The following is a 17,415-nucleotide window of genomic DNA, read 5'->3' on the forward strand; positions in this document are numbered from 1 at the left end:
ACGATCAGCAGCATATCAACAGTTTGGACCGCGGCCAACCGAGCGAGCCGGCTCGGCGCCGGATGGTGTTTTAAACTGAAATCGATAAACAATAAATTTTCTGCATTTCCTTAATTATTCCACGTGCTGGAAGTTTTCCATTTACGACACGGCGACGACACGACAACGATGCGGCAACGACATGGCTGTGTCGGAGTTAGAAACAGTCACTATCCGATGTCCGATGCAAATAAGTATATTTTTAACATCTTTTGAACTGTTCCAATAGTTAATCCAAAGGAGGCAGGTATTTGTGGTTTTCATACGTGGGAGAGCCATGCTTCAGCACGAATGGGCCGGCTTGACCGGAGAGATACCACGTTCTCATAGAAAACCGGCGTGAAACAGCGCTGGCGCTGTGTTTCGCCGAATGAGTGAGTTTACCGGAGGCCCAATCCCCTACCCTATTCCCTTCCCTACCCTCCCCTATTACCCTATTCCCTCTTAAAAGGCCGGCAACGCACCAGCAGCTCTTCTGATACTGCGAGTGTCCATGGGCAACGGAAGTTGCTTTCCATCATGTGACCCGTTTGCCCCCTATTTGATAAAAAAAAGAGAATATATAAAAACTAGATAAAGATCGCAACCCCGTTTCGCCGAAATTCGTTTATCGGGCAAATACCGTACATTTTTCGGGATAAAAAGTATCTTATGTCCTTTCCCGGGACTCAAAGTATCTCCATACTAAACAGCAAAATCGGTTTGGGCGTGAAGAGGTAACAGAAAGACAAACAGACACGCTTTCGAATTTATAATATTAGTAAGACATGGATAATGGATATCTTCGCTACGAGTATCCATACTAATATTATAAATGCGAAAATGTGTCTGTCTGTCTATCTGTTACCTCTTCACGCCCGAACCGCTGAACGGATTTTGCTGAAATTTGGTATGGAGATACTTTGAGTCCCGGGAAAGGACATAGGATACTTTTTATCCCGGAAAAATTTACGGTTTCCACGCGATAAACGACTTTTGGCGCAACAGAGTTCCGGGAATCATCTAGTTATTATATAAATTATGAAAACAGAAAATAATACGTCGGGAAATTTTAGGGAGCAAAACACAATGTCCCTTTATATAATAACCGAAATACCGACACTGATTTTAACGTTCTACAAACGAGTCAAAATGTCGAGCTCAACAGTTGGTCTCACGCCATTATGTTGCACATCAACATTCAGACCCAAAACACGCGTACGTTCCGGGATAATGGATTCCGGTGAAATACAAACGTCAAGCGAAACCTTGTTCGAATTGGGTCAACGACAACCGTACAAGGCGCCCGCACCACACAGTCAGTAACATTTGTGTTCTATCATCCGATACGATATCGGTATCGGAGGCCGATGTACCATACCATACCATACATACCAACTTCTCTGATAGTGATAGTAGGTACATAGGTTGTTATATAAACGTGACAGTGTTAGTTTTTAAGAATATATATAAAATATGTATGCTAGTTTTAAGGTATTTATTATATAATTGATATGTATGTTAGATTTAAGGTATTATTGTTATATGGGCCTCTGATGCCCGAAATAAATGATTTGATTTGATATATTATATTTATTCAAATGGCCAAGTGCATACAAATATCGTTCTTATTTACTTTTATACAAATAGTCCTGAAATAGTAAGTGATCTTTAAAAAAGTATTAAAATTAATCACAGAGAACTCTATGTAAGAGACACATATTATATACACACCCTAAAGTATTATAACTATGTTACACCCTGTAGAATAAGCCAAGGAAAAGAACATATTCTACTTTTTATTGCGAAAAAGTACGGTCCCTGTGGGATCTTTTTTGTGTGGACAACTAGTACTACTAAATAATGAAATTTAATAGCTAAAGCAAGTCACGTCACTATTTATTCCCAGCATACCTAACATAACCTACAGATTAATGTTAGAGACTTTAGACATAAGATCAAACTATCTTCTAGACTCTAATCTACTATCTAGATAGCATGTTACAATCACTTTGGTATCTTCCTCGCAGGACCCCCGCTACCATATGTGCAATGTGTGCAATGCACACGGGCGCCATCCTCTAGGGGCGCCATATCGCCATCTTTAGGGGCGCCAAAAAGAAAGACCCAAAAAATTTGCCGGAAGGGGCGCCAAAATCTTTTTTTTGCACACAGGCGCCAGTAGCCCTTACGGGGGCCCTGCTTCCTCGTGTATCAAATCCTGAACTTAGCTAATTGGCAATCCATTAAGGTAACATGCCAACGTAACTTCTATTGTTTGACAATGTCAATGTTAAGATCCAAAGTTTGACATTGCCAAAGTCGGAAGTTTCGAGTTACCTAAGTTTGTCTTCGGGAGCACTTCCTATGATACTCGACTCTAGCAAACTTGCTCTGTGTAACTTGTACTTAGAATAGATAAGCTAAGAATGCATTTCATTTCATCTCGCTTTGTGATCCTGCTTACGGCGAAGCTAAAAGAACGGGTAATAATTTAGGGTCTAATAGTAATAGTAATTTATTGTTAACAATATATGGTAATAATACAGTAGGTAGGTAACTACAGTAATACTTCACAATAGGCAAATTACGGCAATTTTCTTAAAAGCAATTTTTAACATTTAAAAAAAATCGAAGCACTTTTCTTTTTTAAATTTAATTCCAAAAACACTGCATTGAATTATTCTTTTTATTCTCTGTAAATAATATTTCGACTCGTAGTTTATTTTAACTAATGAAAGCGCATGTTAGCTATTCCTAGCTTGTTTTAGAATAATTCTGAAACTAAATAACTCCCGCAACTCCGCTGCAATTCGTTTATCGCGCGGGAACCGTACATTTTTTCCATGATAAAAAGTATCTTAGTCCTTTCCGAGGACTCAAAGTTTGTTCATACCAAATTTCAGCATAATCGGTTCAGCGGTTAGGGCGTGATGAAGTAACAGACAGACCGACATGGCTATATTTTTTGGTATCATTACCAATGCAAATGCCCCATACAACCTCTTATTAGATTTTCGACGGCCTTTATAATGATTACGACCCATAATGGGATGTCGTTTTTTGTCAAAATGAGAATTATTATAATTTTAAGGCTTGTGCGAGCTACAAAAGCTTCGTTATAATAAAATATGTATAGCAATTCATATACTAACATTAAAACGAAAGTGTTTCTGTCTATTTTCATGTTGTTTGGTAAGAAACCTATGTATTTAAATTATTGTTCTTAAATACTTTAAAGCAGCGGTCGTCAGTCGTCACACTTTACTGGCCAAGGGCCACACATGACAATGCGAGTGCCTACACCGGGCCGCAGAGTATTTGAAGGGCGCTCCAAGAACGGTTCCACACTAATGAGCGTAGAGTGGTGAGATAATACGCTCGGCAAATTTAAATGGCAGAGAACATGTCTCGCCACTCTTCTTGGTAGGTGTAATCAGAACACACCATAAAACAACTGGATTACGTTATTTATAGGTTTTATGACATATTTTGTTAACTTAACGATAACCGCCCAAAATCGGCCGGTTACATTTTAGTTTATCGTTAAATACGGTGTAATTTTAACCATTGTGTAGCATGGTTGACAATTGAATTTTGAATTTACTTTATCGCGGGCCGCACAAGTAACGGCCTCAGATCGCAATTTGGCGACCATGGCTTTATAGAGTCTGAGAAAATCGGCACTCGTTGCCCGAGTTATTATTAGCACAGCAATGTTCAAGCAGACCTTAACTTAAGCGTTTGAGTATGCATGTTGTGATTTGTGATATACGTCAGGACGTAGGTTATTTTCACAATCACTTAACATAAATTATACGGGCGATTCATTTCCAAGCAAATTGTGTATTATTTGGGGTGGGCCAACATCTGTGACAGCCGCGATAAAATTCTGGAATTGCCATTTTTACAACCGTCCATTCCTATGAAAAACGAGTGAGGATTTTTTACGGAATGAGGAAAGGATCATAATATTATTATGTTTTCTATAATAGCTATCATGTTGGACACCTCTCTCTTTTACACCTATGGGTATCCCATGCTAAGCGTTCAGAAACAAAACATTATTTTCGATTCAGACATCTTCGCAAGCAATGTTTCTTTTAAGGGCACTATTTAAGTTCTTAATTTACATACCACGAAATTTTTTGATTCTAGTGTCTCGATTATAATTCATTCCAGCTGGTCACTAATATCAGATAATTGAAGTCACCTTAATAAATATTAATGTCAAAATGTCAGCTTTAATTGAAATATAAGTTAAATGAACATTTAAAAGAGAAATGTTGACATTTTGATTAAAACTCCGCAGGCTATCTACTGGAAAGGAAAATTTTCATTGTCTGGCTGTATTATTTTTGTTTTGAAACATGACGGGACTTTAAAACGAGTAGGTTACCGCAAGTAATTGAGTAATTCTTTTTTTATCCCTGTTGTAGAAAATTTCCGTCGCCCATGGACACTCGCAGCATCAGAAGAGCTGCAGGTGCGTTGCCGGCCTTTTAAGAGGGAATCGAGTAATAGCGGAGGGTAGAAAAGGGAATAGGGGAGGGTAGGGAATGAAATAGGGGAGGGTAGGGAAGGAAATAGGAGAGGGTAGGGAAGGGAAAAGGGTAGGGAATTGGGCCTCCGGTAAACTCATTTACTCGGCGAAACACAGCGCAAGCGCTGTTTCACGCCGGTTTTCTGTGAGCCTGTGGTATTTCTTCGGTCGAGCCGGCCCATTCTTGCCGAAGCATGGCTCTCCCACGTCAATGTCATAATATCAGAATATTAGTAGAAACGTTGTCAAACGTTGAACAAAACTATTGTTTATTCTCTATACTAGTGCAGCCTATAGCGTGAAAACATTACAGTAATAATATTAATATGGTTTATGTATGTCCTATTAGACAAAAATCAAACTTCTAAATGTTAATCTCGAATTGACGACCTCTGTGGCTCAGTGGTGAGCGCGTTGGTAGCTCAAGTCGCGGGTTCGAATCCCGCCGACGGAACAAAAAGTTTTCAATGTTCCCGGGTCTGGATGTATATTAAATATGTGTATGATATAATAAAAATCTTAAATATATGTATAGTATAAAAGTATAAATATATTTCCGTTGTCTGGTACCTGTAACACAAGTCCTTTAGGTACTTAGCACGGGGCCAGACTGACGTGGTGTGAAGCGTCCATAGATATTATATTATTATAATCTATAAACTATCCCTTTTAATCATATTTTTTTAATTATTATTTATTCAGAGTAAATTAACATTTTACGATATAATATACAGGGTGTAACAAAAATAAGTAATAATACTTTAGGGTGTGTACGTATTCCTTGTAGAGAGTTCACTGTGAAAGTAGCAGCGCTGAAAGACCAAACATTTTTTTCATTTTTGTGTGGGGAAACTCGTGAAGCTTGGGCCCTTGCCCATACAAAAGTGAAAAAAAATTTTCATCTTTCAGAGCTGCTACTTTCACAGTGAAATCTGTACAAGGAACACGTACACACCCTAAAGTATTATCACTTATTTTTGTTACACACTGTATATCTATACTAATATTATAAATCGGAAGAGTTTGTTAGTTAGTTAGTTTGTTTGTTTGTTTGTTTGTTTGTTTGTTTGAACGCGCTAATCTCAGGAACTATAGAATAGAAACGAAGAAATAGAGGAAAGTGTGGAAAAAACGGGGAAAATTATTTGAAAGGGCTTATTTGAACGCGCTAATATCAGGAACTACTGGTCCGATTTGAAAAATTCTTTCAGTGTTAGATAGCCCATTTATTGAGAAAGGCTATAAGCTTTATTTTATCACGTTAAGACTGATAAAAACGAAGAAATGGAGGAAAGTATGTAAAAAACGGGGGAAATTATTTGAAAGGGCTTATCTTATGAATTACTTATTATGAACTACTGGAGCAATGTTTCGGTTATTTGGCACAGATAAGAAGTAGACTACGTGAAGGATCATAGGCTATTTTTTTGTGGACTAATTTGTCTTTGAAATATCTAATTTACGCGGGCGAAGCCGCGCGGAATGTTATATTTCGCGTGGTCACGACATCACGCGTAAACGGCTGGACCCATTTTGCTGAAATTTGGTATAAAGATACTTAAAAAGAGTCCCGAAAAAGAACATAGGAAGTTTTGTCCCGGAAAATGTACGGTTACTGAATAATATACTTTTATGATTTGCGCGTAAACTATTCAATCTATTTTGATGGAATTTGGTATGGAGATACTTTGAGTCTCACTAAAGGACAAGGAATACTAATTTTGTCCCCGAAAATGTGCGATTCCCGCACAATAAACTTTTATGTTTATAGCCTAAGCCCTAAACTATTAAATCTATTTTGATGAAATTTGACATGGATATTGGAGATACTACTTTGAATCTGGGAGAAGGAATATTTTTTGTCCCGGAAAAATGTGCGGTTCCCACACAATATACTTTTCTGATTTGCGCGTAAACGACTCAATCGATGTACGGGAACAACTTTACTATAAACTAAAGTCCACGCGGACGAAGTCGCGGGCAACAGCTAGTATACATTAAAATTTGCCAAACTGCGCAGCAGTTTGTTGGCGACAAATTACAAATTCGCTAACCATAAAAAACGCAAAAACTTAAAAAAAAATTGATCATATTGGTAGACCATTAGTTTTAGATTGGTTATGAGTGAACCTCAGATTATATCTGCCGGTTTGGCGATTACAATTTAGATCGATTCTAGATCTATCTAGACCTCTGTATCAGGCGTAAATCGAGTTACCGCACTATCCGAGCCGATATCGGGAACATTTAGACCGCACTTAAAGTTAAGTGGGTAATGTCAGTCTATTGTTTCTTTATCTTAACGTTGAAAGTACTATAAGTACAGTCTTTAGGTGAGAATTGAGATAAAAACAAACTTTTCACGCGACAAAGTTCAATATTTTGATACTCTCTATATAAATAAAGTATATCAAATATTTTTTAATTATTATTTATTACATGATATTATATTGTTTCTTAACAGAAAGATAAAACAACAACAAAACATTATTTTCGTGTACTCAAAACTCCATTTTATTAAAGGCCTAAAATATTTTAAATAATTGCTATAGGTTATATATTCTGTGCATATCAAGACCGGAAAACTCTTCTTCGGTTATCAGAAAAAGGTTTGTTTTCCATTTTCAATTCTGTTGAGGTGCGTGTTTTTACGTCGAAAGGTTTTTTAGCGATTTGTATTCCGATTGCAGAACGGATTAAACTTTGTATGAATCTTTTTGTATGATGTGAGGGGAATATTGTGAGCACCTTTGCGCGAGCCACGTTCAATCGAGGATTTCGGGGCATCAATAATTTTCGTGTGTAAAACGTTGCTTTGAGTAAAGGTGTGCCTTAATGTATTTTGTTTACTCCATTATCTTATATATAAAATTCTCATGTCACAATGTTCGTTCCCATACTCCTCCGAAACGGCTTGACCGATTCTCATGAAATTTTGTGAGCATATTGAGTAGGTCGGAGAATCGGCCAACATCTATTTTTCATACCAAAAATTATTTATATGGCAAAACAACGTTTGCCGGGACAGCTAGTCTTATAAATAAAATTCTCGTGTCACAATGTTCGTTCCCGTACTCCTCCGAAACGGCTTGACCTATTCTCATGAAATTTTGTGAGCATATTTAGTAGGTCTGAGAATCGGCCAACATCTATTTTTCATACCCCTAAGTAATAAGGGTTGTTCACATTATTAAAAATTATTTATATGGCAAAACAACGTTTGCCGGGTCAGCTAGTTATGATGTAAATTTAAGTACGGGTCTATAATGCTACCAAGTAAAATTGACCTTTTGAGTGATAATAACAAAAAATTTAAGAAAGACATTTCAATTTTTTGTTTTGTGTTTAATGTTTAGACGTTAGCTAATATTACTAGCGAATAGAACTTAAAAAATCTTTAAAAAAACTTTATAAACTGGGCATTTTTCTACTTCATAAACTATTTGGTTTTAAGTTATAACGGACTCTATATTATACGACTCTATATTACGGACTCTATATTATCGAATATCGACCTGCAAACCTTCAAGAAGAGAGCACATTCCCTCTTAATAGGCCGGCAAAGCACCTGCAACTTTTCTAATGTTGCGAGTGACCGAGGCCGACGGTAGTTGCTTTCCATCAGGTGAACCGTTTGCACGTTTGCCCTTATTTAATAAATAAAAAAAATATTTTTTCAGTGTATTTATATTTTTTACGTTTCACCGAATAAACCGCACTCCATTGTCGCTCGAACTCAACAAAAAAATATTTGACGTAGTCACAAAGAAAAGCTCCTAGACAGGTTATTTCATCAAATATTATGTACGATGGGATTTTCGATAGGCAATTTCGCCATTTTCTTTCAGAACGTAATAGAATTGGGGTTCCATCGACCATCGTGATGATGGCGACGGGCCGACGGTCCCCTAATAATGAAACGTGTACAGTTCACATGGTACTATTGAATTACCAAAATGTATTTTTAGCTGTATACTTTTGTAACGCCGCGATCAGAGACACAATAATCACACAGCTTTAATATAATAAAGATTTATAATATATTAAACTATATAAATTTTTAGTTAAAATTTAGTTAAATAACAATAATTTAACGTTTCGGCGGCCGTAAGATTTACATCAAAATGATGTGCTGGTCTAACCCAGATCTTATCAAATTAACTGACCACAGCTTACAGCCAAAATTTTGCTTGCAAAAAATTAAATAAAATAAGAATGAAAAAAAATGACAATTTGCATTTTAATGCTCGTCAAAAATGTTATCTGCGCAACGCAACATATAATTTGGTAGCTCATTGACGATACAAAAGTTTTAACGGAATTAGGTATTCTAATCGCACATTTGAATTTCATACTAACGGGCCTATTGAATATTTAGGCTATTACCTCTTCGATTGTTGTGGCAATGTTAATAAATAAAATCGGCCAAGTGCGAGTCGAACTCGCCCACGAAGGGTTCCGTATATAGCGAAAGTTGTTGCAAATGGAAGTTGTATGCTTATACATATCACACTGATATAAACAGCCGCACTTGAAGTCACAGGCGAATCTTATATCTTTAAATTATTGTATATATATATATATATATATATATATATATATATATATATATATATACTAGATGTCCCGCGCGGCTTCGCCCGCGTAAATTAGAAATTTTACAGAATCCGTAGGTACATTTTCCCATAAAAAATATTTCCCCCGTTTTTCCCACATTTTCCTGAGTTTCTTCTGTCGTATTAGTCTTAGAGTAATAATATAATATAACCTTCTCGATAAATGATGAGTCTTACTCGATAAATGATCTATCTAACACTGAGATAAGTTTTTAAATCGGACCTGTAGTTTCTGTGATTGACGCGTTCAAGCAAACATACTCTTCAGGTTTATAATATTAGGTAGATATAGATTTTTTTTAATTATCGCTTGACAAACTCGAGTCTCGATCTAAAAGACTATGAAATGGTATAATATGGTAGTGATGATGATGATGATGAAGAATGTAATTTGCATAGTAGCATATGCTTTCTGTTCTTAAAACAACGCCGAAACTCCCAAACTTGTATCTATAAAGAATCAGGAATTCTCTCAGCACCTTCCGAACCACGGTATACCAGGTATATCTCGGTGCAAAATCTTACTTGTTGGTAGCATATGCTTAGAATACTTCTCACGAAACCGAAGTCACCATATGTTTCCCTATAAGTTTTGAGGAGTTCCCTCGATTACTTATGGATCCTTCATCAGATCACCACTTTTCTGAATATAATACCAAATTGGGATGATACCCTATATACCAAAAGAAAAATTTTGAAAATCGGTTAACAAACGGCGGAGTAATCGTTGAATATAAGAAAACGAACATAACACCTCCCCCATTTTGAAAGTCGGTTAAAATTGTAGCCTATGTGTTATTTATTTAATATTTTAATCAGCACATGAATTGAATAACAAAAATTTTTTCAAATTAATCGTAGCACCATCTGTCAGGACAAACTAAAATTGAAATAGAATAATATTGAATGCGATGATAGCGCCGTCCGCCGGATCTAATGTAAAACATTCCAAAATCAACAACTCCTTATAAATAAGAAATTAATTGAAAAAACATTTTCCAGTAGACCAAACTGTAAATCTAAACCATTCTCGAATCTCCACGAACACACACAAAAAATTTCATCAAAATTGGTCCAGTCGTTTAGGAGGAGTTCAGTCACATACACACGCACACAAGAAATATATATATTAAGATATATATATATATATGCAAGAATTGCTCGTTTAAAGATATAATTGGAATCTCGGAATCGGCTCCAACGATTTTCATGAAATTTAGTATACAGAGGGTTTCGGGGGCGATAAATCGATCTAGATAGGAATCATTTTTAGAAAATGTCATTGTCATCGAATACCGAGCAAAGCTCGGTCAAATAGCTAGTATTAATTAAAAAATTAAGATTTTGACATAAGCCCCATATCTGTCATACTATTTAATAAATTAAAGTTTAATAATCATTATATTTTAATATCTCTGTGTGCGATAGAAATACCATCTTAAGGTAGCCTTTCGAAGCGAGCGTCAGTGAAGCCGCTACTGTAAAAATGTATGTAAGTGACGTCACAGTTGCCGCGTGACATCACTGCGCTCGACCTCAAGGCTCAAACCAAAAATTTTTCACAGTCGCGGCGTCACTGACGCTATATAGACGCTTGCTTCGAAAGGCTACCTTTAAGAGAACGTACGCTCTCCTACTCAATACTAATATTAGTATTGGGTAGGAGAGTATAGGAGAATGAGAGCGGCTTATTGGCCTCCTCCTTGTGACCCTTCCTTCACGACCTATACTAGATGAAGACATAGAGTTAATTTGAGGAGTTAGCTAATGGGGTAAACTCTGTTGATAGTGTAATTACACCGGAATCACCGCAGTTTCCACTAAGTGTACATTATGCAAATGGCGAAGGGCCGAGGTCCGTATGAAGGGCGCTGCTTAGGGCAAGGGACATAAACGGATCTCGAGGGATCCGCAGAAGAAATGAACCGCCAAATTGTATTAACCGCAATCCCTGACGTTTCATTTTGAACCCCAAGCTCTCGACTCAAGGTCCATTTATCAAGCTCAGCCGCTCCGAAATTACTTATGAGTTAAGATTGATCGTCGATTTCAATTTTAAAGATCTCGTCTTGGGTTTGCGACAATAGAATAATGTATAGCTGATTACGAAGTCTGTTACGAAATGTGTTTGAAATCATCTAAGCTTGGATATTATATTATATGCGTCCGCCCGAACGCGCGTTTTAGTGACTGCACCGCGAGATTACAAGCAAATGTATGTGAATGACAGCACGACCTCGTTGTTATTTCAATAAATGGTTACATATTATTTCCTGTGATCTCGCGGTGTAGTGGTTAACAGTCACGAAAAGCACAGATACACATTGAACAGTTATACACTAGGATTTCAGCTTGATTCCACTACTACAATCGCACAGATTGCAAGTCGACAGGGTAATCTCAGGGCGTTTACAGAACTGAGATTCAAGGAACAAGAATCGAGGTCCTGCTGGTGACAACTGCAACACGAGAAGAGTCACAGACTCACATTGTACTCATTAGCTACCATCACTCACATAGCGAAACACGTTTTATGCACACAAATTTATGCCGGCTTTCTTTCAGACCGTGGTACATTGACCATAATCTTATGTCGGTTTTATACGAGACCGCGGTACATTGGCTAGTCCTCAAATCAAGAGGCGCCATATTTCCACATGCGGGAAAAACTATTCGTATGAAAATGTATCGAATTTTTCCACATGAGCGGGAATAGTATTGGACTGAAAATTGCTTTTAAAACGAACCTGTGTTTTGATGAAATAATATCGACATGTAAAGCAAACGTGCAGATGTGAGTTATTTGGTGAGATATACTTCCGTACTAATACGGAGTTGCGGGTTAGTACTATTGTAAATGCGAAAGTGTGTCTGTCTATCACCTCTTCATGGTCAAACCGCTGAAATCATTTTGCTGAAATTTGGTACGGAGATACATTGAGTCCTTGGAATGAACATAGGATACTTTTCATCTCTAAAAATATACGGTTCCGGTTATATTTTACTTTTCACTCATAAGTTTAGTTGTATGTTTGACTGTCCTTCAGGCCTACCTACGTAAGGTAGGCCTGAAGGACAGTCAAACTTTTTTAAATTAAAATTGCATTTACCCCGTGAAATGCCTTCCTTAAGAGGCCGTAAGAGCCTGCCGTCAGAGAAATTGATTCAAAGGCCGGGTCAGTTGTGAGCTGACGACTGGTCTTAACATAACCCGACCAAATAACTTAGTCCTCTATGCCCAATAATAATGATTGTACTGTTTTTTTTATGTAATAAACGAGCAAACGGGTCACTTGATGGAAAGCAACTTCCGTCGCCCATGGACACTCGCAGCATCAGAAGAGCTGCAGGTGCGTTGCCGGCCTTGTAAGAGGGAATAGGGTAATAGGGGAGGGTAGGGAAGGGACTAGAGGGGGGTAGGGTAGGGGATCCGGTAAACTCACTCACTCGGCGAAACACAGCGCAAGTGCCGTTTCACGCCGGTTTTCTGTGAGAACGTGGTATTTCTCCGGTCGAGCCGGCCCATTCGTGCCGAAGCATGGCTCTCCCACGTATATGTAACTGTTGTTGAGCAATGACTCATTGGTCATAAAATCTTAGATCTCGTGCCAATTCAAATTCAAACCTAGGTCACTGGGTTTGGTGTCGCTTGGTCGCTGGGAATTAGTATTGAACCTGAATGCCAATACAAGGTGCAGGATGGAAGCTCTTCTAAAGTTACAAATCATCATTAATTGTCAACTTTTGCCAAGTTAATTCAAACATCAAGTGAAAATTAACGGTCAGATTAATTGAAAAATAAATTATTACGTTTGTGGCTGATAGCGTCCTAAGTAAATATTTGAGGGCAAATGTTTGGGGACACTGGGGCTCTTGGGTCTAATTGAATTGACCCTACGTTCTGATATAATTATCATCATCAACGTTATATTGATTGACAAGTTCATTTTAACCGAGTGTGCCCGAAGGATAGTAATGTTTTTGATAATTATTTTTGGTATTGAAAGTTATCATATAATTTACCTATGAGTTGCGAAAGTGACGTAGGTATGAAAATATGAAGACTTCGTTAGCTACGTTGTACACTACTTTGAGTGGGTGAACGACAATAGAACACGTGACCTGATCGAAAGCTCGTAAGGCGGAAGGAGACTAGACCGAACGGCGGAGTAGGAAAGGAATTAGTATGGGGAATAAATATCCTTTCTCTTCCTACCGCAGAGTTTTTTTCTGCCACCACACCCGGGATGCAACTCGTTTTTTTATTCTAGATTCTAGAGCAAGCTCACAGATTCATGTTACCTACGTGAAAACTGTAACAGTCCACTAGAACACGGGATTGATTGAATATTTCAATTATAGTTCCAGTTTCAAGTGCATTTTGGTGTCCATAACAAAATTGAAAAGCATTTTTCTACCACGAGCACTTACGCATCAAATTTTCCAGGAATACGCCTCTATTTTTAATATATCTATTTTTCACGGCGCATTAATAGAGGCGCATTTCTAGAAAATTTCTGTAAAATCCCAACAACGAGGAGGCTCTTACTAGAAAAGATGTTAATCATGACAATTTTGTCATGCTGAAATTAATAACGGGTACTATACTAATCCGTTTTCGGGACTCAAGTTATTTAATCAAATGGCATCTAAATCGATTCAACCGTTTAAATCTAGCATTTATAATTATTTGAATATGGACTATTATTATTATCAGTGTCTCCAGTCGGATGAGAAGAACCCAAAGAAAACACAATATTTTTTCACGAACATATTTTTATGAAAACATTTTACGATAAGGGTAAGTTACACAAATACTCGTTACAGGCCAAAGCTTAGGCGTAAGGAGGGTTTGAGGATTTGCTATTGAGCTTTTACAAAAATAACTAAAGTCTAGTCTCGAACGAATTTCATTAAAAAGTAAATACAATTTACATACCTTCGGATTGATCTGACAAATTCCTAAAGCTCCCGATTCCCAATAGGATTATTCGAAAGTCTTCAATTTTTATAAGCTTTTGAGAAGCTTTTACTAGGGGCTTATGAATTGAAATACTTATATTATGTTCTGAATGAATGGTACTTTTTTATGTTATAATACTTCAGTAATCTTAGTTACTTTTTATCACAAACACAATATATAAGGAGCTTTTGCCCGCGGCTCCGCTCGCGTTAAGAAGTATTATTATATACAAACTTCTTAACGCGAGCGGATATATATTTTAACCCCTTGGGGTTGGAATTTATCAAAATCCTTTTTTAGCGGATGCCTGCGTCATAACATCTACCTGCATGCCAAATTTCAGCCCGATCCGTCCAGTGGTTTGGGCTGTGCGTTGATAGATCACCATGTCAGTCAGTTTGAGTTTTATAAGATAGTAGTTGACATTTGTATTTATATGTTCCCTCTTTGCCTGCCTCTTTGTTTATAATATGTTTTGTTATATTTCAGATGTTACAGGTAACTAACAATCTTCCGGCGTTTAAACTTTCCGAATTTTTTTTCTATTGTATCAAAGTATTTCTATAGGAACCATGAAGATATAACACACAATTTCGCATTTATTAATTTTTAATATGACAGTTCTTGAGGATGTTGAGGATAATACCTACAGCTCGACAAGGCTTTAAATGAACGTGGATGACATTGATGGGAGCGCTGCTGGTAAAGGAAAACTGTCAAACACATGTAAAAAAAAAACCGGCCAAGTGCGAGTTGGACTCGCCCATGAAGGGTTCCGCAGCAGCAATAAGGTTTATTTTTATGAAATTAAAAGGGTTTTGATTTATTTTTATGTTTCAGCTGATTTAATAAAAGTTTATTTAAGGTTTACCATTTATGACGTATAAAAAAACTACTTGCTAGATCTTGTTCAAACCAATTTTCGTTGGTAGTTTTTATAGTAATGTATATCATATATTTTTTTTAGAATTATCATGCCCCTACTTTAGAAGTTAAAGGGGGGGGGGGGGTTTACCACTTTGGAAGAGTCTCTCTCGCAAATTATTCGGGTTAAAAAAAATGATCTTAGAAACCTCAATATAATGTTTAAATACCTATCCATAAATACCTCACACGTATAGGTTAGATGAAAAAAAAAATTTTTGTTTAAGTTGTACCCCTAAAATTTTTAATAATTTTTCCATTTTTGTATCAAAATCTTAATGCGGTTTACAGACAACATCTACTTACCGATTTTCAAAAGTATAGCTCTTATAGTTTCGGAGAAAAGTGGCTGTGACATACGGACGGACGGACATACAGACAGACAGACAGACATGACGAATCTATAAGGGTTCCGTTTTTTGCCATTTGGCTACGGAACCCTAATGACGTTTTTGTATGATAGAAGCGTTTAGTTCCTTTTCTCGCCACGTTCATATAAAGCCTTGTCGAACTGTAAGATGTTATTTTATTTCAATAAATTACGAGTATAAGATATTGTAATAGATTTTGAGGCAGTTAAAACTAAGAACTTTCAGACGAGGCAAAAGCTAGTTTAAGCAACTTCTCTCAGCCTTGAAGCGACCTAAATAGGAAAACGAAAGAAAATAATCCTTTGAACGAGGGAGAAAATTTGTGGAAAGTGCTTCTTATATTTTTATCGCACTTAATAATTTGGAAGGACCAAAGAGGTTTATCATCCGAGCTATTATAATACACACGGACAACGAACATCTGGCGAAGCGAAATTATTCGAAAACTCCAAAACAAATTACAGGAAATATTATTTTTAACTGATGTCCAAAAACAGGGTTTTGAATTTATTTCTATACGTCTTAAAGATGTCTGTGTTATAATAATAAATAATAATGCTAATATGTCTAAATAGTTAGACATAAAAATAAGTACAAACTTCGGATATTTTTTACAAAAAGAAAACTTTAGTTCCCCTACCGGTAGTAGGCACCATAGATTCGAAGTTCAAAACGAGTATGTTTAATAACCTATTTCGAATCAAAATTATTGATTTGATGAAGACGATTAAATATTTTATCTTTAGATGTAAAAAGTACAAAATTTTATTTCAATTTTGCACGTTTAGATAATAACTAGCTATTTGACCGAGCTTTGCTCGGTATTCGATAAAACACAAATAAAATGACATTTTCTAAAAATGATTCCTAGCTAGATCGATTTATCGCCCCCGAAACCCCCTATACTTATATTAAATTTCATGAAAATCGTTGGAGCTGATTCCGAGATTCCAATTGTAAGTATATTTAATACAAGAATTGCTCGTTTAAAGATATAAGATTAATCCTTTATTATAAGCTAACAAGAACTAAATGAAAATACTATTGGATATTAAATTTGAGTGTGAAATTTCTACGATGTAACAAGTTTCAATGTTAACTTTAATTAAATTATTTTAATTATATCTGTCGCTGCTTAAGAGTTTTTGTTGTTTAATAACATGTCCTTAAATATATTCATATTTAAGGACATGTTATTAAACTTTTGGTTTGTTTATAATTAAGTTAATGTGTTATAACTTATAACTTTAGTTCACGTAGTTTTTCTTTAAAGATTATTTTTCTCGCAAATTCCAATTTTGGTGGGCAAATTTTGGTGAGTAAGAGGGTGTGTAAAACATTATTTTTACAAAATACAATTGATTCTCAATGCATAAGAAATACGCCATTCACTTCATTCTGTCACAAGCTAACGTCTAAGTAGTGGTTGTCGTACCAGTTTCCCGTAAACACCTAATCTCTCATTTTGGTGGAAACAAAACCTTCCACAAAAATTATATAAAAAATTCAAGTTGTTGAAATATCACTTTTGTTAAAGCATCTCACGGTCTGACGCAAACTCCTCTCATATTTTTTTCAGCTTTAGAAACAGTTGTGAGTATTTTCCACCGCGGCAACAATGAATGTAATATTTATTCCTACTTTGTTGAGAACTTAGCTTTGAAATAAGCGCACAAACAATTTTAAACTACGTAGCATTTTCCATTACCTCTATATGAAACTTTTTACTATAATGTGGCCACTTTCGCCCATGATAATAATAATAATAATATCTATGGACGAGGACCAGACAACCGAAATATATAGGTATTTAATACTAATTTTATACTTTACATATATTTAACATTTTTAATATTTTATGATATTAATATATTTAATACACGCCCATGACCCAAGAACTTTGAATACTTTTTGTTCCCTCGTCGGCATGATCAATCAATGCAAGTGATTACAAACTGACATTATTCGCCTAGGCCTACT

At 36.3% G+C, this 17,415-nt stretch overlaps 1 protein-coding gene across 1 annotated transcript in view; it reads left to right on the forward strand.

Moving 5' to 3' along the window:
* LOC121730639 (galanin receptor type 2) overlaps nucleotides 1–17,415 on the forward strand; it is an 88,845-nt gene that overhangs the window by 39,658 nt on the left and 31,772 nt on the right. The gene's annotated exons all lie outside the window — the stretch shown is intronic.

The sequence above is a fragment of the Aricia agestis genome, chromosome 9 (genome assembly GCF_905147365.1).
Source record: "Aricia agestis chromosome 9, ilAriAges1.1, whole genome shotgun sequence".
Lineage (NCBI taxonomy): Eukaryota > Metazoa > Arthropoda > Insecta > Lepidoptera > Lycaenidae > Aricia > Aricia agestis.